At 42.2% G+C, this 23,202-nt stretch overlaps 1 protein-coding gene and 1 long non-coding RNA gene across 2 annotated transcripts in view; one reads left to right on the top strand and one right to left on the bottom strand.

The window, feature by feature from the left end:
• LOC115470681 (histone deacetylase 9-like) overlaps positions 1–23,202 on the bottom strand; it is a 632,873-nt gene that overhangs the window by 461,207 nt on the left and 148,464 nt on the right. The gene's annotated exons all lie outside the window — the stretch shown is intronic.
• On the top strand, positions 564–21,987 carry LOC115469183. Its single transcript, XR_003941968.1, has 3 exons — positions 564–654; positions 14,669–14,675; positions 21,978–21,987. It is a non-coding gene; the product is annotated as an uncharacterized LOC115469183 (long non-coding RNA).

Raw genomic sequence — 23,202 nt, 5'->3', positions numbered from 1 at the left:
TGGGAGCAAGTCGATGGATATGTCTGAAACATTAACTAAGATAGCATATTTACCCAGCTGGGCATTTAAAAGTCTGTCTTTTAATGATGCTGCATGTTCAGAAATCATAGGAGAAAATAATTTTTTCACTCACCACATAAAAGCTCTGTAAAACATTGCCAGAAAAGTGGTAAAAGCAGTTAGGGGCCCTTCCACTAAAGGGTATTAAACATGTGGAGGGACATTTTCGATATGACTTCTAAATCCAATTTTGGACGTTTTGCGAAAAACGTCCAATGATCCAGTAACAAGCATGGTCATTTTCAAAACTGAAAAAATGTCCGTTTTGTTTCAAAAATGTTCATTTGCTAAACATTTTTGTGCTCAATGCATTCATCTTTTAGGCCCATTAAAAAAAATCTTCCAAGAGAAAAATGCACAAAAAAAGCCCTTGTGATGTATGGGGGACCAGCATTATTTGAAGATTGACCACACATACTTCCCAGCAGAGAGCAGTGGGGCACCCTAGGAGGTACTGCAGGGACTTCACAGAAAAGCTCCCAGGTATGCATCTCACTGTTACCCTCTTATATTGTATGGGGAGCCATCCAGAACCCACTAAAAACTTACTGTACCCAACTGTACACCACTACAACACCCCTTATGGCCGCAGGTGTTACCTACATGTGCATTTCATTTTTGGTGGGTTTTGGAGGGCTCACACTTTCCGCCACAAGTGGCGGAAAGTGTGAGCCCTCCAAAAGGTGAGTAGTGGAGTGCCTCAAGGATCGGTGCTGGGGCCGATTCTGTTCAATATATTTGTGAGTGACATTGCCGAAGAGTTAGAAGGTAAAGTTTGCCTATTTGCGGATGATACTAAGATCTGTAACAGAGTGGACACCCCGGAGGGAGTGGAAAACATGAAAAAGGACCTACGGAAGCTAGAAGAATGGTCTAAGGTTTGGCAATTAAAATTCAATGCGAAGAAATGCAAAGTGATGCACTTAGGGAGTAGAAATCCACGGGAGACGTATGTGTTAGGCGGGGAGAGTCTGATAGGTACGGATGGGGAGAGGGATCTTGGGGTGATAGTATCTGAGGATTTGAAGGCGACGAAACAGTGTGACAAGGCGGTGGCCCTAGCTAGAAGGTTGTTAGGCTGTATAGAGAGAGGTGTGACCAGCAGAAGAAAGGGGGTGTTGATGCCCCTGTATAAGTCGTTGGTGAGGCCCCACCTGGAGTATTGTGTTCAGTTCTGGAGGCCGTATCTTGTTAAGGATGTAAAAAGAATTGAAGCGGTGCAAAGAAAAGCTACGAGAATGGTATGGGATTTGCGTTACAAGACGTATAAGGAGAGACTTGCGGACCTGAACATGTACACTCTGGAGGAAAGGAGAAACAGTGTTGATATGATACAGACGTTCAAATATTTGAAAGGTATTAATCTGCAAACGAACCTTTTCCGGAGATGCGAAGGCAGTAGAACGAGAGGACATGAAATGAGATTGAAGGGGGGCAGACTCAAGAAAAATGTCAGGAAGTATTTTTTCACGGAGAGAGTAGTGGATGCTTGGAATGCCCTCCCGCGGGAGGTGGTGGAAACGAAAACAGTAACGGAATTCAAACATGCGTGGGATAAACATAAAGGAATTCTGCTCAGAAGGAATGGATCTTAAGGAGCTTAGACGAGATTGGGTGGCAAAGCCGGTGGCTGGAGACGGAGATGGTGCTGGGCAAACTTATACGGTCTGTGCCAGAGCCGATGGTGGGAGGTGGGACTGGTGGTTTGGAGGCGGGGATAGTGCTGGGCAGACTTATACGGTCGGTGCCAGAACCGGTGGTGGGAGGCGGGGCTGGTGGTTGGGAGGCGGGGATAGTGCTGGGCAGACTTATACGGTCTGTGCCTGGAAAAGGACAGGTACAAATCAAGGTAAGGTATACACAAAAGTAGCACATGTGAGTTTATCTTGTTGGGCAGACTGGATGGACCACGCAGATCTTTTTCTGCCGTCATCTACTATGTTACTATGTTACTATGTAAGTGTACCAGATTCAGTGACATATGAGCCTAGGTTCCCTTCTTTATAGTCCATTGCATGGTCCACTTGGCTATTCCATAGACCTGTTTGCTGCTCTAATAGGACTGGCTATAACATCTAAAGTGTCATAGAGGCTGGTATGCACTGGTTTCTTTTGTTACATCTTTGAGAGTGAGAGGGGGCTCAGTGACCACTGGGAGGAGGTAAGGGGGGGCCATGACTTAAACCCTTCATTGGTCATCTGATCATTTAGGACACTTTTTTGTGACTTAGGCGTGATTGAAACGTTTACATTTTAGCCCTGGACATTTTTCCTTTGTACCATTATGGCAGAAAAATGTCCAAGTTTAGGAACGCCCAAATCCCTCCCCAAATTTACCCCCAACATGTCCCCTTGTGATTTGGACACACTGCAAAGAAAAACATCTCAAATCGCCATTTTTGAGATGTTTTTCTCTTTTGAAAATGAGCTCCTTAGCATGAGGTTAACTTGTGGAAACAGGCTACCACATGACCACGGTAAGGGTTTTTTCTGTAATTTGCCTGTTACCATGTGTTAAACTGTGCATTAGACACTCTTACTAAAGCTAAGTGCACACTGATGGAATTAGCATGTACTGAATGCTTACAAGCCTATTCTATAACTATGGGATTCTTAGCGTTTAGCACATGCTAAACATTAATAAAAGGGCCCCCTTAATTTTTTTAGAAAAAATTCTCTGTCAAGGCATGTGACCAGGGCAGAGGGTGTCTGTGGATGGCATGTGGCAGTAAACATGCTGCACTTACCTCACACTAAGGAGGAGATTGTATATATGGCACTGAAATCAGTGTTGACTAAGCGTATTCTATAATTGACACCTTGATTTAGACACGAATTATATACTTGATATTTCAGCGTCAATATCTGCGTGCATCCATTTATGCCAACGAAAACCTGGTGTAAATCTCAGCACATAGATTTAGGCACACTGGGCCATATTCTATAACTAAGCAAATAAATTTTGGAATGCCCAAGAAATGCCCATTTCCTCACCCATAACCCAGTGGCATAGCGAGGGCGGCTGCCACCCGGGGCGGTTTGCCGCTGCACCCCCCCTCGTTGCATCAACCCCCCACTTGGCGCATCACCCAAGCCCCCCCCCCCCCCCCGAGTGCATTCTTGCCTGCCATGTGCACGCTGCTGGGGGAGTGTCAGTTCCCCTGGTTCCCTGCTCCCTCTGCCCTGGAACAGGAAATAACCTGTTCCAGGGCAGAGGGAGCAGGGAACCAGTGGAGCTGACACCCCCCCAGCGGCGTGCACCCAGGGTGGACCGACCCTACCACCCCGCCCTTGCTACACCATGCCCCTTTTTGCCTCCACGCATTAGAAGTTTGGCGCACATCATTCCAGAATATGCTTAGCAAGTTGTGTGCCTAAATTCTAATCAGTGTCAATTAGTGCTCATTATTGCTTAAGTGCTGCTTTCAGCGCTCATTAGCTTGTAAAGCCAATTAAGTTACACATGGTTTATAGAATCCACGCCAATTTCGGCGCTTAAATCTAAGCACATTATATAGAATCTGGGGGTAGCTATCTAATGCAGAGTTAACACGGGACTACTTACTACCTCCTAAATAGGAGGCAAGAACTTCTTCTGTATGAAATGGGAGCAGGTACTGTGTGTTGATGCTGAATGTTAATGCATAACCTGCAGTAAACATAGTGGGAAAACCCTTCTTGATGAAGCATTAGTTTTGGACTTGCTGCATGTTAAAATCCCATGTTTTAATGTGTTAAGCCCAAAACTTAATGCCCATTAGTAGAAGAGCCCCTTAGTGTTGCCAGGTTTAAAAAAGGTTTGGACAAATTTCTAGAAAATATTTCATAATCCTTTATTAATGTACACTTTTAGTTACATTGCTTATCCCTGAGTGTAAGTAGCTGCTATGGCAACTGTTACGCTATTTTAACCTGGAAAAAGTATAGCATACCTTTCTTCAGTTCTGTATTATACATACATTCAGGGTCAATAACAAAAGATGGCCCTGGGTGAGTAGGCCGCAAGAAAGTGGCACCACTTTTCTATCTACACTTCTTCCCTTGGTTCATTAATCTCATCCCATGGCTTTTCCTACCACCTCTATGCTGATGACTCCCAAATCTACCTTTCTACCCCTGATATCTCACCTTGCATCCAAACCAAAGTTTCAGCGTGCTTGTCTGACATTGCTGCCTGGATGTCTCAACGCCACCTGAAATTAAATATGACCAAAACCGAGCTTCTCATTTTCCCCCCCAAACCCACCTCCCCGCTCCCCCCGTTTTCTATTTCTGTTGATGGCTCTCTCATTCTCCCTGTCTCCTCAGCTCGAAACCTTGGGGTCATCTTTGACTCTTCTCTCTCCTTCTCTGCTCATATCCAGCAGACCGCCAAGACCTGTCGTTTCTTTCTTTACAACATCCGTAAAATCCGCCCCTTTCTTTCCGAGCACTCTACCAAAACCCTCATCCACACCCTTGTCACCTCTCGTTTAGACTACTGCAATCTGCTTCTTGCTGGCCTCCCACTTAGTCACCTCTCCCCTCTCCAGTCGGTTCAAAACTCTGCTGCCCGTCTCATCTTCCGCCAGGGTCGCTTTACTCATACTACCCCTCTCCTCAAGACCCTTCACTGGCTCCCTATCCGTTTTCGCATCCTGTTCAAACTTCTTCTACTAACCTATAAATGTATTCACTCTGCTGCTCCCCAGTATCTCTCCACACTCGTCCTTCCCTACACCCCTTCCCGTGCACTCCGCTCCATGGATAAATCCTTCTTATCTGTTCCCTTCTCCACTACTGCCAACTCCAGACTTCGCGCCTTCTATCTCGCTGCACCCTACGCCTGGAATAAACTTCCTGAGCCCCTACGTCTTGCCCCATCCTTGGCCACCTTTAAATCTAGACTGAAAACCCACCTCTTTAACATTGCTTTTGACTCGTAACCACTTGTAACCACTCGCCTCCACCTACCCTCCTCTCTTCCTTCCCGTTCACATTAATTGATTTGATTTGCTTACTTTATTTATTTTTTGTCTATTAGATTGTAAGCTCTTTGAGCAGGGACTGTCTTTCTTCTATGTTTGTACAGCGCTGCGTATGCCTTGTAGCGCTATAGAAATGCTAAATAGTAGTAGTAGTAGGAATTTAGCAGTACAGATTAGAGTACTAATAGAAAAAAAAAATGAAAAAGTGTATATCTATAGATTTTAAGGTAGGGAAAAAGTTGGTGATCATCAGCATATGTAGTGTCGTTGATCTGAGGATTTCTTCTCAATTACCATCTAGTGATACTACACACGCTAATGTGCGCTAAATAAGTTTTTATATTTTTTGAAGGGGGTGTCAGATGCGGAGAGTGGGCGTTCCTATGCTAACCAGTTAGAGCATCTACATTACTGTGTGCTAACTGGTTACGCGCAGATAACGCAGGAGCCCTTACCGCTGGCCAAATAAGTGTCGGTAAGTTCTCCTGTGGTAATTTTTAAAAATGGATGTGTGCTAATGACAAAAACAAAACAAGGGGGTAGACCAATGAAGTTCCAACACAAAGGTATTTATTAACACCAAATCAACTCTCAACAAATTTATAATGCTAATGATAACATTAGTGCATGGCCATTATTGGAAAACAGACAAAATCGGGGGTTTTACGGTCACCGTACAAATGGCCTTAGCACACAGGAAATACCCACAAGTAAGGGCAAGCTAAGTCCTATTTTTACTGTAGCTTAGTAAAAGGACTCCAAAGATAGATGGACTAAGATACTAGTTAATTTATGGTGCTGAAGCACCTTTTATGACACCCATGATTAACGTAGCAAAGCAAACAAAAAGCATCAGAAGTCTCATAGAGCAGCATATGGAGGAAAATCCAAATGTGTAAAAGGATATTCATCATGATGCATCCCAATTAGAATACTGGCACAAGGTTTGATTTGGTTAAAGAATGAATGAACATAAAATTAAACTTATGGTGATGAGAGAGGTCTGCAAGAATCCTAACTCTGAGATAGGAGACATTTTAGTATATGATAGTACAGCATGCCAAGCCTCTGAATTTGAGTAGGTCAACTAGAAGCCGTGAAATCTGCCAAAGTAATTATAGCTATGGAACAAATTAGGTAATGTGATTATAGGAATACACTATATATGTAGCTATCAACAGCATGCACTGCTATCTTCTTATTTTTCACTGTACCCAAGTAAAAAAACTGTAAAGCCTGCAGATTTCCTAAGAAGTCTAATATACTAAAGTGCATTACATTTCACAAAATTGTGAATGTGCAGAACTGAAGATGTGTTTTTTTTAAGTACTTGCTGAATTATTAGATTCTTGTCTCTTATGATACTCTTGTTTAAATTAAATTAAAAGTGCCAAATGCTGTGAGATCGGCTGTATAGTTGCAAAATCTTGGTTATGCTATTTGCAAAAGATAGCTAACTTTCTAGAAGCCAACGGGTTGCAGGATCTGAGGCAACATGATTTTACCAAAGGAAAATCCTGCCAAATGAATCTGATTGACTTCTTTGACTGGGTGGTCAAAGAACTGGATAAAGGATGTGCGCTAGATGTAATCTACTAACATTTCAGCAAAGCCTTTGATACAGTCCCTCACAGAAGACTCATGAATAAGCTGAGAGGTCTGAAATTAGGACCCAAAGTGGTGAACTGGATTGGAAACTGGTTGACCAACAGGAGTGCTTCAGAAGTCAGTGCTGGGACCGATTCTGTTTAATATATTTGTCAGAGACATTGCTGAAGGGTTAAAATGAAAAGTTTGTGTTTTTGTGGTCAACACAAAGATACCCAATAGAGTGGATACCCGAGAGAGTGTAGAAACCATGAGAAGAGATCTCCAAACATTAGAAGAATGGTCAAAGGTCTGGCAGTTAACATTCAATACACAACACCAAAAGAGGCTCTTCAGGACAACACAGAAAATGACAAGAAACAGAAACCAGAGCACACCCAGAGTCCAGAGAAACCTTTATTGAAATAGACTGGCATGGCCACGTTTCACCAAACAGGCTGCATCAGGGGATAATTGACACACAAATAAAATAAACACACATGTAAAAATGTAAATTTATAAATATAATGAAAATACATGTACAAAAATATGTAATCAATTAAAAAAATGTACATATACATGAAGTAAATTTTAAAAAACTTTAAAGAAACATGCAGTATTGAGACATGCAGTGATAAAACATAAGCATACAAATGTAAAACCACAAACTGAAAATACAAATATACTTTAAAAAGGGCAGCATGCCAGACATGCAAACTAGTTGAAACAAATGCACAACTGACAGCAACCCAGTTATAACATTCATGACCTATGTACACCATAATTGTGCTTTTAAAATACCATAGTGTGCATAATAGAAATATAAAACTCTATCAAAGCACCATAGTGAATAATTGTAGGAAAAGATTAAGTACCAGAAAGGACAAGTGGAAGGGCTTAATCGAACAGGGACGACCATCTCTAAGGACGCCCATCTCTGAGGACATCCCCGTGAATGGGTGGGGCATCCCATATTATTGAAACAAAATGGGTGTTCATCTTTTGTTTCGATAATACGGTCAGGGACACCCATCTCAAAAACAACCAAATCCACGGCATTTGGTTGTGGGAGGAGCCAGCATTCGTAGTGCAGTGGTTCCCCTCACATGCCAGGACACCAACCGGGCACCCTAGGGGGCACTGCAGTGGACTTCACAAATTGCTCCCAGGTGCATAGCTCCCTTACCTTCAGTGCTGAGCCCCCCAAAACCCACTCCCCACAACTGTACACCACTACCATAGCCCTTGGGGGCACCTACATGTGGGTACAGTGGGTTTCGGGTGGGTTTTGGAGGGCTCACATTTAACACCACAAGTGTAGCAGGTGGGGGGGATGGGCCTGGGTCCACCTGCTTGAAGTGCACTGCACCCACTAAAAATTGCTCCAGGGACCTGGCATAGAGGCTGGCAAAAAATGTATTTTAATTTTTTTTTTGAGTGGGAGGGGGTTGGTGACCACTGGGGGAGTAAGGGTAGGTCATCCCCGATTCCCACCGGTGGTCATCTGTTCAGTTCGGGCACCTTTTCGAGGCTTGGTTGTGAAAAAAAAAGGTTGTGAAAAAAAAGTAAAGTCGTCCAAATGCTCATTAGGGACGCCCTTCTTTTTCCATTATCGGCCAAGGACGCCCATCTCTTAACCATGCCCCAGTCCCGCCTTCACTATGCTGCCGACATGTCCCCTGGAACTTTGGTCATCCCCGTGACGGAAAGCAGTTGAGTACGCCCAAAATCGGCTTTCGATTATGCCAATTTTGGCGACCCTGAGAGAAGGACGCCCATCTCCTGATTTGTGTCGAAAGATGGCCGCCCTTCTCTTTCAATTATGCCCCTGATAACTAACAAGGGGATACAGTAGTGCTTCCTCTTGCTAGTAAAGAGGTATTCAAGATTGTCTAAACAAAGAATCTAAAAATCAAAGCACTTTTCCAAACATTACCTTTAAAGAAGCTTATAGAAAAAGAGTAGGTTAAATTAATTACAAATTGCAGCTCTTGAAAACCAAATAGAAGCAATGTGATGCAGAGCAGCAAATACTCACCTCGCTCTCAAAATGGCAAATCAGCCATGTTGAAAAACAAAGTAGCTTTATACAGGCTGTAGGGGTCACAAGTGAATTAAAAAAATCCCTCAGTTACTAAAATATAAACAGGTTTCCAGTCTTGTCTCAAATGCATAAGAATATTCCAAAACAAAAAAAGTGTCAAAATGAGTAAACTTCTAAAACAGGAGATAGCTAAAAATAGTGATTCTGTTGAAACTTCAAAAAATTAAAAACAAAGATGAATTTAGCATCTACTAACTATGCCCTTCTAAAAATGCTAATTTTTGAAAACAAATTGCTGTTAAATAAGCTTGAAGAATGTTAGAAAAGAATGAAAATGCCATGGATTATCATTTTGTGAATGTTTATTAATGGCAAAGGAATAAAAGACATCATGGTAATAGAATACAACCTACATATGCTGAGAAAAAAGATGATCCCAAAGAAGGTGATAAAAGACATAGATATGATCCTACATATAAATGAGTTCATGAAAATAATAAGAAACAAGAATATGAGAGCACTAGGAAACTTAGTAGGAAAGAGTCTGAGGAAGTATTTGACCCCTAAGCCCCACTTTATACTAATTCACCAAGACTTAATATTGAAGAACACGTTTTTCAGTTAGGGAAGTTGTGGAGGAAGCATTCAAATACAGAGGGTTGCAGAAAAGTGATGTCCAGCCCCACAGAGGAAGAGGGAGGGGCAGAGGGGGAGGAAGGAAATGCTATGCCAATACCTTTCAAAAACCAATAGACATTTACTATAATCAATACCTACCACTAACACAAATGGAGAATTAAGTAGATTGAATAACTTATCCCTGCCCGTCTTCAAGTCTTTGCTTAAAGCCCACCTCTTCAATGCTGCGTTCGGCACCTAACCCTTACCGTTCAGTGAATCCAGACTGCCCCAATTTGACTGCCCCTATCGGACCGACCATTCACTTGTCTATTAGATTGTAAGCTCTTTGAGCAGGGACTGTCTCTCTGTGTTAAATTGTACAGCGCTGCGTAACCCTAATAGCGCTCTAGAAATGTTAAGTAGTAGTAGTAGAATACTTAATGAGAATGAGATCAATGCCTTGAGCAAGGTTTGTCTTTTATACCCACTCCATCATACTTCATCTAATATGAGGATAGAGTAATTTAAGTTTTATGCAAACTTAACATCATTGACTACATTTCAAAACACACATTGAATGTATCAGACATGTCAATAGTTATACTAGACAGTAGATGGATGCCTTTGGGTGTTCATAATCCTATTCAAGTGAATGAAAATATTGTGTTAAAATATATTTCACATCTTGAGAAACACAGAAGGAGGATGCATTCCAATTTGAATAATCAAGAAAGAAAAGCCATTGAATCATGAAGAAGGATACAAGAATCATTATAAGTCAACAAACAAAGGTGGAGGGGTTGTCATTGTGGATACATAACAGAATGTTAAGGTAATTAATTTTATATGAAAATCACGGAAGATCACACTGCTTGTATAAAGATCTATTGACTCCATCTTGAAGAATGTTTTAGAGGATATATTATTAAAAAAAAATTTTTGGTTTCCTGACTGTATAACATCCATGTATGCCGAGATTGTACATCATACCCACAATATATAAAGGATTTACTTATCCACCTGGAAGACCTATAGTTTTGGGGAATGAATCAGTATTGGAACCAATTTCAATTTTCATAGACAAGTATCTTCGACCATTGGGCTCTCTTATTCCTTCTTATTTATTTAATTATTTATTTATTTATTGCATTTGTATCCCACATTATCCCACCTATTTGCAGGCTTAATGTGGCTTACATAGTTTTGTTATGACATTGTCATTCCAGAATATCAGATACAGTTAGTAGTGTGTAGAGATTAAGTAGGGAAGAAAGAGGAAGTGATTAGGCGGGTGATAATAGAAGTGGATTTTTTTCATAACTGGTTGGGTTGGGAAAGTGAATTAGTGAAGCTGTTGGTTATCGTTGTCAGCTTGTTGAAGAAGTATGTCTTCAGAGATTTGCGAAACTTATTTGTTTCGACAATTGATTTCAGGTCTGTGGGTAGAGCATTCCATATTTGCGTGCTCGTGTAGGAGAAGGTAGTGGCATGCATCAGCTTGTATTTTAGTCCTTTACAGCTGGGGAAGTTCAAATTGAGAAATTTGCGGGATGTTCTTGTGGCGTTTCTGGGAGGTAGGTCCTCTAATATGATCAATTTTTTGAATCAAATTAAAATTGAAGGGGAGTGTTCTTTGGTAACAATTGATGTGGAGTCGTTATATACGAGTATACTAAAGGAATGTCTTGAAATCATTCATGAAGCTTTATATAGAAATCCATATCGAAGAAGGATACTTGTTGAATTTTTTATGTCCCTTGCTGAAATTGCATTAACACAGAATTATTTTTATTGTGATAAGAGATTTTATCAGCAGATTAGGGGAATTACAATATGTTTTTGAAACATATTGGAAAGGAGGAGAGGAAATCTGAAAGATTTTGTGAATTGGATAAATGATCAACATCAGAATTTAAAGTTCAAGATGGACTACAGCAAACAGAGCATTTATTTTTTGGACATTCTTATTTTTTTTTTGTTAATAAGAATGGGACTTTTTGCACAGACATTTATAGAAAACCTACAGGTGTAATTAAGGTCCCTACTACAACAGTTGTCACAGAAGATTTCTTAAAAGGAATCTACTGTACAGTTGATTTTTGAAAATTAAAATGCTGTGTTCAGAGACATCCACTTACGAAGAAAGAGCGGAAGATTTAAAGCATAGATTTATGGAAAGAGGATACCCGGCTACATGTGATGATGAATGTTATAGAAGAGCCAAATCCAGGAGAAGATAAGAACTTTTGAAAACCACAGATAAGATGAAGAATAAAGACAAGATTGTCCACTGGAATTTAACCACCTTTCAAATTACATTGTTAGAATTATAAAGAAACTATCATCTGGTGAATACAAGTGATGCTTTTCAAGCAAGTACTTGACGGTTGCTTACAAAAGGAGCAAAAATTTGAGAGATATGCTAGTATCTTCCACTTTTAAGAGTAAATCAATAGCACAGGACATGTTGATCAATGGCCATTATCCATGTGGAAGATGTTCTATCTGTTAGTTAATGTGAAAGTTCTCTCCATTGAACATCTAGTGACGAAGAAGAAATATATTCTATGCCAGCATTTTACAAATTGCAAAAGTGAGAAAGTCATTGTAGATAATACACTGAAATATTCTGCTCAGTGTGTGACGGTGGCCAAAAAAGCAAACTGGATGCTAGGAATTATTAGGAAAGGGATGGTGAATAAGACAAAAACAATATAATGTCTCCGTATCGCTCCATGGTTTGACCGCACCATGAGTTCTGGTCACTATATCTCAAAAAAGATATAGTGGAATTAGAAAAGGTTCAAAGAAGACCAACCAAAATGATAAAGGGGATGGAACTCCTCTCATATAAGGAAAGGCTAAAGAAATTAGGGCTCTTCAGCTTGGAAAAGAGACAGATTCTCTATTTCTATGGATAACATCCTTCCTGTCTCATCAGCTCGTAACCTTGGGGTCATCTTCGACTCCTCCCTCTCCTCCTCTGCATATATTCAGCAGACTGCTAAAACCTGTGGTTTCTTTCTCTATAATACCAGCAAAATTTGCCCTTTCCTTTCTGAGCACACTACCAGTACCCTCATCCACATTCTTATCACCTCTTGCTTAGACTATTGCAACTTGCTTCTCACAGGTCTCCCACTTACCCATCTCTCTCCTCTTCAATCTGTTCAAAATTCTGCTGCACCACTAATATTCCGCCAGTGTCGTTACGCTCATATTAGCCCTCTCCTCGTCACTTCACTGGCTTCCTATCCATTTCCGCATACAGCTCAAACTCCTCTTATTGACTTATAAGTGCATTCACTCTGCAGCTCCTCAGTACCTCTCCACTCTCATCTTTCCCTACATTCCTCCCCGGGAGCTCTGTTCACTGGGTAAATCTCTCTTATCTGCACCCTTCTCCTCCACTGCTAACTCCAGACTCCATTCCTTTTATCTTGATACACCATATGCTGGAATAGATTTTCTGAGCCAGTACGTCAAGCTCCATCTCTGGCCGTCTTCAAATCTAAGCTAAAAGCCCACCTTTTTGATGCTGCTTTTAACTCCTAACCCTTATTCACTTGTTCAGAACCCTTATTTTATCATCCTTACTTTAATATTCCCTTATCTCTTGTTTGTCCTGTTTGTCTGTCCTAATTAGATTGTAAGCTCTGTCGAGCAGGGACTGTCTCTTCATGTTCAAGTGTACAGCGCTACGTAGGTCTAGTAGCGCTATAGAAATGATAAGTAGTAGTAGTAGTAGTAGATATGATTGAGGTCTACAAAATCCTGAGTGGTATAGAATGAGTAGAAGTAAATAGATTTTTTACTTGTTCCAAAAGTACAAAGACTAGGGGCTACTCAAGAAAGTTACATAGAAGTACTTTAAAAACAAATAGGAGGAAATATTTTTTCACTCAACAAATAGTTAAGCTATAGAAATGATAAGTAGTAGTAGTAGTAGTTTTAGGTCAGGTTCTTTTGTTTTCATGATGTGTACAATGTGTACAACGTGCAGCGACGTCAGACTCAGAAGAAACTTTCGGCGCCAGCTTTAGAAATGAAAGGACCTCGGCTTGGCTGGCGGGGGTTGGGGGTCCCCCGCCAGCTGACGGAATTCCTTTACAGGCAGCTGGCAGTGGCAGGAGGACGCGGACCTCGGCTGGCAGGGGTTGGGGTCCCCCGCCAGCGAAGGTAGGCGACAGCAACGGCGGGGGGGATCGGCAATGGCAGCGGCTGGGGGGAGGGGGATCGGCAATGGCGGCGGCGGCGGCGGGGGGGGGCTATAATGTGCCCCCTCACTATGGCCCTGGCCCCCCCTACCGCCGCAGTTCAGATACGCCCCTGGTGTAAACAAGTGGACCCAAGACTATACCTCTCCCAAACTGTTACACTTGTGGTGGAAAATGTGAGCCCTCCTAAACTCACTGAAACCCTACTGTATCCACATATTGGTTCCCTTTTCACCCATAATGGCTATTGTAGTGGTGTACAGTAGGGGGTAGTGGGTTCTGGATGAGTTTTGGGAGGCTCAGCAGACAAGATAAGGGAACAACGGTGATGTGCGTAGCTAGAAGCATTTATTTGAAATCCACTGCAGTGCTCACCAGGGGGCCCAGTGCTCTCCTAGTATGTATGGGGGGCCAGTCTGGCAAAACTGCTGTCCCCTCCTATATCCCAATGGCTTGATTTGCTATGTTTTTCACTTGTGCATTTTCTTTTTGAAAATGGTATAGAAAATGTAGAAACAGTATATATATTTTAAAGATAGATGTTTTCCTTTTTTCGAAAATGACCTTCTTTCCTATTCTTATTCATTGTGGATGAACTGGTCTACGGGGAGGTAGAGAATGCAATGCAATGTGTTTCAGCTTTGCAGTTTCCTGTCAAACAGGACAGTGCCAGACACATTTTTAGTTGATCAGTAAGGAGTGGTATAGTAAATATAGATGAATCAATTAAACTTTTTTTTTAGTAGCGCTATAGAAATGATAAGTAGTAGTAGTTTTAGGTCAGGTTCTTTTGTTTTCATGATGTGTAATGTGTTCTTAAGAGTTCACTTTAGTATTTTAGTTTTCTATTTGACAATAGCCATGATGAAGTGATTTCTTTTATGATTAAATCCAAGATATTCTACAAATTAATACAGCTTAAAATTATTTTGCATTTCAGGAGTTTGGTGATTAAAAAATTATTCAAGACCCATGATTTAGGCTATTTTGAACAGATTTAATGATCACCAGGAAGAGGCATCAGAAGTTGAGATAGTTCTTAATTGTTGTTAAGAGTGTTTTGGAAGGAGGATAAGACAGAAGGGAATAAGGGAGCAATTCTATAAATGGGCACCTCCATTTAGGCATTGTGATGCTGTGTGGTGACAGCCTATTCTATAATGGCATTTGAGCACACAGGTTCTGTTCTAGAATATTAGAGCAGTGTTTTCCAAGTCCTGTCCTGGAGTACCCTCTTGCCAGTCAGGTTTTCAGGATATCCACAGTGAATATACATCAACTTGATTTGCATACACTGCCTCCATTATATGCATATCTCTTTCATGTATAATCATTGTGGATATCCTGAAAACCTGACTGGCAAAGGGTACTCCAGGATCAGACTTGGGAAACACTCTGGGGGTCTTTTACTAAAGGTTAGCTTGAGTTATCTACAGTAGGTCCCATTTTATTCCAATGGGCTCTCCTGCAGATAACTCAAGCTAATCTTTAGTAAAAGACACCCTGTATTAGAGCAACCTAGTATCATTGTGCTTACATTTAATTGCCCACAGTTACATCAGTCATAGATTTGGCATAACTGCAGTTGTGTACATGTGGCAGGAACAATCATAATTGACAGTATTGTGTATGTAGTTTGTATAAATGGGAGCCTAACCCATGTCCCACCCATGTCTACACCCCTTGTATTTTTATGACAAGCCACTTACAGAACAGCATCATGATGTTACAGTACAGCGCTTAAGTGCTCTGCCGACACTTCCATATGTAAGTGCACTCTTAGGTGCAGAAGTCTATTATTCTTTACAATTACACATACAAGAAGTATATAAATATAGGTTCCCCATTATAGAATTGCCCTTTACATGTAAATCTCTGTCTTTTCCATAAGGCTATGATTAGTACCAGGATTGGAAATGGACTGTTTGGAAAAATAGTCACCTGGACTGTATTTATTTGGTTAATAGACAACTTTGCATTCATGGCCTTGTAGTTTAAGCATCCTGGGGACAATTCCATAACAGGGAACTGCCACGTAGGCACCCTGGTAACAGGGTGAGAGCCTATTTTGTATGGGCACTTGGGTGCGCAAATGTCCATAGAGAATAGTAGTGTACATTTGGGCACCCAAAATTAGTGTACATTTATGCTCTCCTATTTACACCTGCCATAGAACTGGCATAAATGAGGGCACCTAAATGTAGCAGGCACTTGGGAAACTTACAACATTGTGTAATTTGCCTACCTAAATGTCTGCCTTGTGTATAGCCTGCCCATGCTCTGCTCCCTTGTAGATATGTGTTATGCCATTTGAGTAGCTATTTGTAGAATACCACTTGTGCACCCAAATAATATTTTCATGGCTGAGTGGTTGAGATGATGTGGTAATGGCATTTAGCATACATGTATCTGGGTTTAAACAAGGTTTAGACAAATTCCTGGAGGAAAAGTCCATATTGAGGCAGACATGGGAAGCAACTGCTTGCCCTGGGATTTGTAGCATGGAATGTTGCTACTCTAAGATTCTGCATGGAATCTTGTCACTCTTTAGGATTCCAGAATCTTGCTATTCTTTGGGGTTCTACATGGAATGTTGCTACTCTTTGACATTCTACGTGGAATGTTGCCACAATTTGGGTTTCTTACAGGTACTTGTGACCTGGCTTGGCCACTGTTTGGAAAACAGGACACTGGGCTAGATGGACCATTGGTCTGACCCAGTATGACTACTCTTATATTGTTATGTTCTTATGCATACTCTGATGTCTAAATGTCAGTATTCTGTACATTTAGGTGCATAGATGGCATGTAAATGTAAGTACCTGTCTTACAGAATTGCCATTTTTATGCAGAATAGAAGCCAGGGGATGAAAAGAATCATAATTGAAGATTGGTTCCAGAGGCTTGTGATCTGTTCTAACATAAAAAAATAAATACATTTGCTCAAGTGTAAATGTTACATTTGAGTACTCCCAAGCTATCTCCATTATTTCTTTTGCAGTTTGAGAGTATGTCTGTTGAATCGGTGACAGAGCCTTGATAGTATAACCAGCAATAAGGACTTCACCCTATTTAGTCACGTGTATGAGGACTACTCCTAAGTCAACAAGGCTGGCATCTGCCAAAAGTCCAGTCTTCTTGCCAGTATCAAAGGAAAACATGACAGCATCATTGGCAAGAGATTTCTTTAGTTAAGCAAAAAAAAAAAAAAGAACTGTTTATGTTTGCAGTCCATTCCCACACCTGTTCTCCCCCCCCCCCCCCCTCACCCCTTCCCGTTTGGCTATATAATTGTAGCCAGCTGTAGTATGAACCTGTCAGAGTAGTTTGCAAGTCTTTATACAGACTTTGATGGATTTGTGGGCATAGAAGCATGTTGGATATCTAGCACGTTCTTTGGGTCTACAGAAACCCATACTTGAAAAATATATATCCAAAAATGCTTTTCTCGGTTTGTTGTACTTATATTTTAGAAGACTCAAAGTATGAGTTTGCTTATGAAGTCATTGTAAGACTGCTGCAAATCAAATATGTTCTTCGGATGTGGTTCACTAATATGTTAATATGTCATCACTCACATTAAGAACTCCAGTGAGTCCAGCTACTCCACCCTGATAGTAAGTTGAAAGATTTCAGCACCTGAAGAAATGTCAAAACTAAGTCATTTGTATCAAAGGGCCCACACGAATTATAAAAGTAGTCATGCACCTTGATTCAGGGTGTGCTCAAGCTGATGGTATTCTCCTGCAAGGTCATGTTTGTAAAAAAAAAAAAAAAAAAACACAGATCAGCACTGATATCACACACAGTGAGAGTGCTGTGTTATTCACTGTCAATGGTCTGATTTGGTAGGGGCATATCAACACATCTCCAGATTTGTCCGTGCTGTCTTGGCTATGAGTGAATACAGTTTAGAACATTCATGATGTGGAATCCTATAGCTGTTGAATAATGTCAAATTCTAATAGGCCTGTCAGTTTTTCCTCAACCAGTTGTCTGATATGAAATTATTACTATTCAGATAAATTTTCAAATGAAATTATACATTCACCACTAGCCCCCAGATTTTATATATGGTGCTCAAAGTTGCATATGTAAATTTGGTTATGCACCCAATTTTCATGTGCAATTTAATTAACAATACAATTAACACCAATAATTGGGTGATAATCATTTATTGGTGCTAATTGGCAATAAATTGGATTTATGCATGAGTAGTGTATCTCATTGGTATTTATCAATTGAGTTTGACAGGTGACACTCCCATTTCCAGGTTATCAGCCAATCAGAAGTGAGGACACAACCAAGCCACATCCACACTCCACCCAAGCCAACCCTTGCTCCTCCAAAGCCATTCCTACTCCCCATCTATGTCCATCCCCTTTGATAACATTACCGGATGTGTTATCATAACCCTGCCCAAGCCCCGGCCATTTTGGTTAACCATGCCCCTTATCACCACCTTATTTGCATAGCCCCACCCAAGCCCAACCCCCTTTAGATAACGCCATCTTAAAACCTGCCCCTTTTGGTGATATCACAGGAAGTAATACAATAGCCATGGAGGAATATGTGTAGCTTAACCTTTTTTCTAACAGGAGAAAAAAAATAGGCGTTTGTTTTCTTTAATCTTTGAAAAGGATACCTTGTGCTTATTTTAAGATGACTTGAGTTAGGTCCATCTGTTTTTAAGAATGGCAGGCTGATTGCTGAATGACAGCAATTTTAGGTTTTAAAACAAAAGGCTCAACCCCAGACCCTCCTCATCCTCCTCTTTGCTTTAAAGGAAAAAAAAAGGCATTTTTAACTGATGCAAGGAAAAACCAAAATTACATTTTTTAGATTTTAAAGGCTACATAAACAAAAGAACTAGTGTTGAATTTTAAAACAGAGATGGAGTGATGTGCTGCATCCTGTGTGAGAATCCACTGGGGGGGTCCAGAGCCGAGGTGAGGGGCACATTTTAGCCCCCCCCCCGGCGACCCCCCTGGCACCGCCCCCGCCGCCATTGCCACCACACACACCCCTGCCGCCAGAACCACCTCTGTGGCCCGCCCGACGACCGTCTCGACGGGAACGGCTCCCTTAACCTCCTGTAAACCTAAAGGGGGCGAGTCCCTGTATGAAGCCCATGGAAATCCTGCCCAAGAACCGTTAGCATCCGCCAGTAGAGAATGCTGCATGCATACATACCCCACTCTGCAGCTCACAGTGCCGGGACCGAGACGCCGCTCGCGTGCCGCATCACTGGGGACAGGAGGTAGGGAAGAAGCGCAAGGCTCTGCCAAAGCATCAGGCACGAGCCGCACAGCGTCGCCGCTGGGAAGTTTGAAGATTGTGGGGGAGGCCGCCGCTGACCCTCCGCCCGCTGTCGCCTACCTTTGCTGGTGGGGTACCCCAACCCCCGCCAGCCGAAGCCGTCTTCCTTCATTGTTTCTCCTTTCTGAGTTTGACTCTGACATCCTGCACGTACACAACGTGCAAGACGTCAGAGTCAGACTCAGAAAGAAGAATCAAACAACGAAGGAAGACGGCTTCAACTGGCGGGGGTTGGGATCCCCCGCCAGCAAAGGTAAGCGACGGCAGGTTGGCGGCGGGAGGGGGGGTTGCGAGGGCCGTCGGTAGGGGGGTCCAGGGCCAAATCTACGGGGGCCCTGGTCCTCGTGGCCACATTACAGATACGCCCCTGGTCTTGATGCTGAGGCTGAGAGTTACGCACCGGTAATTGACCTGACAGAATCACTAAACATCATTAGTGACCAGAACATGCAGTGTATAGCTGAAACCGAACAGGAGGACCTGTTGTTGGGTCACGAAATGACAGAGTCCTTTCTGGAGGAATTGCCATATGGGCAAAAGATGTTTGACTCTCAAGAAGTCTATTGGGCTCATTTTCAAAAGAGAAAGATGCCCATCTTTCAATACAAATCGGAAGATGGGCATCCTTCTCACAGGGTCGTCCAAATCGGTATAATCGAAAGCCGATTTTGGACGTCCCCAACTGCTTTCCGTCACAGGGACAGCCAAAGTTCAAGGGGGCATATCGGAGGCATAGTGAAGGCGGGACTTGGGCGTGCCTAGCACATGGACGTCCTCGACCCATAATGGAAAAAAAGGGCGTCCCTGACGAGCACTTGGATGACTTTACCCGGTCATGTTTTTCTTACGACCAAGGCACAAAAAGGTGCCCGAAATGACCAGATGACCACCGAAGAGAATCGGGGATCACCTCCCCTTACTCCCCCAGTGGTTACTAACCTGCTCCCAACCTCAAAAAACATATTTAAAATTATTTTTTGCCAGCCTCAGATGTCATACTCAGCTCCATCACAGCAGTATGCAGGTACCTGGAGCAGTTTTAGTGGGTGCAGTATACTTCAGGCAGGTGGACCCAGGCCCATCCCCCTACCTACCTGTTACGTTTGTGGAGGAAACAGCGAGCCGTCCAAAACCCACTACAAACCCACTGTACCTACTTCTGTGTGCCCCCTTAATTATTTATGTGTAGCATTTGTAGCCCACATTTTCCCACCAATTTGCAGGCTGAATGTCGCTTACATTTGCCATAATGGCGGTTGCCATTTCCGGGTAACAGAATTACATATGGTATTACTTTAAGGTGCATACATACATGGTAACATACATGGAACATAACATATAAGGAACAGATCATGATATATATATATACACCATGTGCATATATACATGGTAAAGAAGAGTAGATTAAGGTATTGCATGAGGGTTCCAGAGTAATAAATTGGATTGTAACATACATTAGGTCATTGATTATAGATAGACCCTATTCAGCATAAGGTTTAAAGTGGTATTGCTTGATCATTAGAATCAAAGAGGTTAATCAGTCATGTGATAAGAGATCGGCTTTATATAGATCATGTGTAGTATTATTATTTAGTATCTAATATGGGTATTTATGGTATGCCTTTTTGAAAAGATCTGTCTTCAGTAGCCTTTGGAAGATGAATAGGTCTTGTGTTGTTTTTATGACCTTCGGTAGTGCGTTCCATAGCTGCGTGCAGATGTATGAGAAACTGGTTGCGAATGTGGATTTATACTTTAGCCCTTTACAGTTAGGATAGTGGAGATTGAGGAAGGTGCGTGATGATCTTTTTGCGTTCCTAATAGGCAAGTCTATAAGATCTGCCATATAGGCCGGAGCTTCTCCGTGAATGATTTTGTGGACCAGGGTGCAGAGTTTGAACGCAATTCGTTCTTTTAGTGTAATTTTTCTCTTAGGGGTTTGGCGCTTTCGTATTTCGCTTTCCCAAATATAAGTCTGGTTGCTGTGTTTTGAGTGGTTTGGAGCTTCTTAATGATTTGTTCTTTGCAACCGGCATAGATGGCATTGCAATAGTCTAGATGACTTAACACCATTGACTGCACTAGGCTGCGGAATACTTCCCTTGGGAAGAAAGGTTTGATTCTTTTAAGTTTCCACATTGAGTAGAACATTTTCTTTGCTGTGTTTTTCACATGGTCTTCGAATGTGAGATTTTGGTCGATTGTGACTCTCAGAATTTTCAGGCTGTCTGATATCGGAAGGGTGTAATCTGGGGTATTTATGGTTTTGGTTTTGTTTGTGTTGTACTGTGAAGACAGGATGAGACATTGTGTTTTTTCTGCGTTTAGCTTTAGTTGGAATGCATCCGCCCATGAGTTCATTATTTGGAGGCTGTGTGTGATTTCATTTGTGATTTCGGTTATGTCTTGTTTGAATGGGATATATATTGTGACATCGTCTGCATAGATGTATGGTTTGAGTCCGTGGTTGGATAGCGATTTGGCTAAAGGTGTCATCATTAAGTTGAAAAGGGTTGGTGAGAGCGATGATCCTTGTGGTACTCCGCATTCAGGTTTTTTTTTGTTACATTTGTACCCCACGCTTTCCCACTCATGGCAGGCTCAATGCGGCTCCATGGTGTTGACGTTTTTGAGTTTGAAGTCACTTGATACGTTCTCGCTGTTAAGAAGCCTTTAAACCATCTTAGTACGTTTCCTCCAATTACGAAGTAGTCTAGAATGTTCGAGAGTATTTGGTGGCTGACCATGTCGAACGCGCTGGGCATATCGAATTGTAGGAGTAGCACATTGTTTCCAGTTGCAATTAGTTCTTTAAATTTGGTTATGAGAGTGGTTAACACTGTATCAGTGCTATGGTTGGATCGAAATCCTGACTTTGATGCATGTAGTATTGTGAATTTGTTTAGGTAGTTGGTGAGTTGTTCGGTTACCATGCTTTCCATTAGTTTTACTATCAGGGGGATGGATGCGACTGGTCGATAGTTGGTTGTGTCATTTAGCTTTTTCTTTAAGTCTTTGGGTATGGGTGTCAATAGTATATTTCCTTTGTCCTTGGGGAACAGTCCATGTTGTAGCATGTAGTTCAGGTGTGACGTAAGGTCTGTTATGAAGCATTTGGGGGCGAACCTTATTAGGCTACTGGGGCAGATATCCAGTTTGGAGTGGGTTTTGGAGAATTTGTTGAGTGCTTGAGTTATGGTTTCTTCGGTTAGCAGGTCAAAGTCATTCCAGGTTTGATCTGCTGGGTATTCACCGGGAGTAGGGTCCAGGCAATCTATAAATTTTTTGTGATCAGTGGTGGGTGTTGAGTGGTAGTGTGGATCGAAGTTTTATAATTTTTTCATTGACGTATTTACTACTACTACTATTTAACATTTCTAAAGCGCTACTAGGGTTACGCAGTGCTGTACAAATTAACATAGAAGGACAGTCCCTGCTCAAAGAGCTTACAAAAAGTGCCCTAAATGACCAGATGACCCCCAGAGGGAGTCGGGGATGACCTCCCCTGACTCCCCCAGTGGTCACTAACCCCCTCCCACCACAACAAACGATGTTTCACAACTTTTTACTTTCACCCTCAAATGTCATACCCTCCTCCCAAGCAGCAGTATGCAGGTCCCTGGAACAGTTGTTAGGGGGTGCAGTGGACGTCAGGCAGGTGGACCCAGGCCCATCCCCCCCCTACCTGTTACAATTGTGCTGCTTAATGCTACTAGTCGTCCAACCCCCCCAAACCCCCTGTACCCACATGTAGGTGCCCCCCTTCACCGCTTAGGGCTATAGTACTGGTGTAGACTTGTGGGCAGTGGGTTTTGAGGGGGATTTGGGGGGCTCAACACCCAAGGGAAGGGTGCTATGCACCTGGGAGCTCTTTTACCTTTTTTTTTGTTTTTGTAAAAGTGCCCCCTAGGGTGCCCGGTTGGTGTCCTGGCATGTGAGGGGGACCAGTGCACTATGAATCCTGGCCCCTCCCACGAACAAATGCCTTGCATTTATTCGTTTTTGAGCTGGGCGATTTCATTTTCCATTATCGGTGAAAAGCAAAAACGCCCAGCTCACACCTTGGCGAATAAAGCATGGGCGTCTATTTTTTTTAAAAAATACGGTTCACTCCGCCCCTTCACGGACCCGTTCTCGGAGATTAACGCCCATGGAGATAGGCGTTTCTGGTCGATTATGCCCCTCCATGTCTACCTACAGCTTTCCATTTCTTTCTCTCACTCTGGCCCTCCCATTCTTCTTCCTCTTCTTTCCCAGTCTTTCAATAATTCTTTCTTCTTTCCCCTGCCATCCAGAATCTTCTCTTTCTATCTCTGCCATCAAATATCTCCACAATCTATATCTCTCTCTACCACCTGCCATCCAGCATCCCCCTCCTCTCTTTCCC

Source organism: Microcaecilia unicolor, chromosome 1 (genome assembly GCF_901765095.1).
Source record: "Microcaecilia unicolor chromosome 1, aMicUni1.1, whole genome shotgun sequence".
In the NCBI taxonomy this organism is placed as follows: Eukaryota; Metazoa; Chordata; class Amphibia; order Gymnophiona; family Siphonopidae; genus Microcaecilia; species Microcaecilia unicolor.
The sequence above is the reverse complement of the archived record's forward strand: the minus strand, read 5'-3'. Positions and strand labels throughout refer to the sequence as shown.